The sequence below is a fragment of the Lontra canadensis genome, unplaced genomic scaffold, assembly GCF_010015895.1.
Source record: "Lontra canadensis isolate GAN:19392208 unplaced genomic scaffold, GSC_riverotter_1.0 scaffold4218, whole genome shotgun sequence".
NCBI classification, from domain to species: Eukaryota; Metazoa; Chordata; class Mammalia; order Carnivora; family Mustelidae; genus Lontra; species Lontra canadensis.
The window spans coordinates 1-2,595 of NW_022635199.1; the positions used below are offsets into that span (position 1 = coordinate 1).

General features: G+C 44.5%; 1 non-coding gene across 1 annotated transcript; it reads right to left on the reverse strand.

The window, feature by feature from the left end:
- Positions 1-1,929: 1,929 nt before the first annotated feature.
- TRNAL-AAG lies at positions 1,930-2,011 on the reverse strand. The gene has a single exon. It is a non-coding gene; the product is annotated as a tRNA-Leu (tRNA).
- Between the last annotated feature and the right edge of the window lie 584 nt (positions 2,012-2,595).

Here is a 2,595-nt window from a genome sequence, read left to right on the forward strand (position 1 = left end):
CACTGCAGAGGCTGAGCACTTGACACGAACGGTTCCGCGAATTCTCCGTATTGATGGAGCAATGATAGTAACAGATATAGAAAAGCAAGTCCATGTGTTTGGGGGATAAATATATACATGAGAATATGAGAAAGGCTGTCACTGAAGTAGACAAAAGTAGATGGGGTGTTCAGAATATGGTGCTGAGTGGCTGTCTAGGAAAACCACACTCTACATATCACCCACAACAATAAAATACATTTGAAATAGATACAAATTTTAAAAGAAGTGATAAAACCACAAATTTCTAACATTTCTGAGACAGATATTTTTATAACTTTGATGTATAAAACAATTTTTTGCAAAAAATTCAGAGACAATTAAAGTGACATAACCCACTATGTTAAGACGATATTCTGCTTAGATATACCCTCATCCTCTAGAAAAATACATAAGCAAGGTGAAAAAGTCAAATGAACAAACTGGGGGAAATGTGTAAGTTGTGTTATGAAGAGTTAATTTTCTTAGTATAAGTAAAGAAACCTCAGCAAGAAAAATTCCAACTTGCGGGAAAAACTTGAAAAAGATATAAAATCTGAGTTCATGAAGAGGGAGAACCAGGGGCTCCTGCCTGACTCAGTTGGTTAAGCTCTTAGATCTTGGCCTTAGCCCAGGTATTGATCTCAGGGCTCTGAGTTCAAGCCCCATGTTGTAAAGAAGAAAGAGGAATATTTATGAGAGTACTATAAAGTGTGAAAAGATCATTAACTTTACTCTCAAGAAAAATTCAAAAGTGAAACTACAGTAGGATCCTGCCTTTTCCCTATCAGACTGGCCAAAAAACAAACAAAAACCACTGTTTGCAGGAATGTTGCATGTTAGCAAACAAATGTTGCATGTTAAACATCCTATGGCTCCTGTAGCAAATTACCACAAGCCCCGTGGCTCAAAGTGGCAGAATCCGTATTTCCTCCCTCATAGTTTGGGAGGCCAGAAGTCCAAAAGTCAGTATTACTGGGGAGAAATCAAGGTGTTGACAAGGTCATACTGGCTATTGAGCCTGTGGGGGAGAATGTGTCCTTGCTTTTTCCAGATTCTAGTGGCTGCCAGTGTCCCTGGCTTGTGTCTGCATCTGTATCAACATACCTTGCCCCTTTCCACATCTCTCTTGGACAAAAGGCACAAGGACACTTGTGATGACATTTCAGGTCCACCTGAATCATTCAGGATAAATTCCCCATCTCGAGATCTTTAACTGAATCTCTTCTGCCAAGACTCCTCCAGTATTTGGCCATATAAGGTAATAGTTACAGATTTCTGGAATTAGAACAGAGATATCTTGGTGGGGGGGGGGCTTTTTTCAGTCTATGGCAGGTATCAACAACCTGATTCCTACACCTACAGGCAATGGATTACTTGGTCCTAACCTTAGTCTCCTTCTCTGTGAAACAGGAATAATAATATAAACTTCCTTATGTAATATTGAGAATATTCTATGACTTAATACATGTAAGGAACTTATGGCACTATCTGGACCTTAGCTGGAGATAAATGGCAATTAATTGTCATTAGTATAATGTTGGTCAGGGTGTCAAGGAAACAGTTGCTTCCCAGGAGCTTCAGGAAGATAAATTAGTAATATTTAGGGAAGACTAAGCCAAGACTCACCAAAATTACCATCACAAATATGATTTGACTGAGCAACTGTGCTTTTAGAAAGTTCTCTAATACTGTGCCTTTCTGAAATGCTGATATAACTTATTGCAACACCATTTATATAGTTAAATGTGGCCGGTGAAGCCAAAATGGGGTGTTGGTGTGGAACAAGGTGGAATTAGGTACATTTGTAGGTGATGTGCTGTCACGTTTTTGTTAATTGTGAACTTTATGAAGGCTTTACTCACTTCTGTAGAGCCTTTTGACTTTAGGTCTAACTCGCAACATAAAGGTTGGCAGCGGTGGGATTCGAACCCACGCCCCCGAAGAGACTGGAGCCTTAATCCAGCGCCTTAGACCGCTCGGCCACGCTACCACACACTTGCCCTTGAGACGTTCTTCTGGATACTTTAAGTCTACAGGAGAGCTCCCCCACTCCCCAGTTCTTTTTCTCCAGTGTTTCTCTGGGTTCACTGCGGTGAGACCCCCGCAAACGGCATGCGTGGGACTTTCGCCCCGGGGGACCCGCAAAGCCCCGAACCGGGGCTCCAGGCCCGCGGGTACAAAACCGAGGGCGTGTCCAGCCCTGGAGGGCGTCCCTGTGCTCGCACGGGGCGAAGTCGCGGGGGGAAGCAGCCTGCAGACATGTACTTTCCGGGTGGGCCGTGCGGTCCCGCCGGACGCAGGACAGCCCCCCGGGAGTGTCCCCAGCCCCACCCATCGCGTCCCAGCCGTCCCCACCACGGCCGCGAGCCCCGGCCAGTCACTGAAGCTGGCTGGCTCTTGCTTTCCCCATCTACAAAGTGACACGAGAAAAAACTTCCCTGAAGAAAAGTAGCAGACTGATTTTGTCCCTTCCTGTAAGGGGTTTAAAGAGCATTTCCCAGTAAAGCTTTTTACCAATGTTCGTATGGGAGAATTCGCGGAACCGTTCGTGTCAAGTGCTCAGCCTCTGCAGTG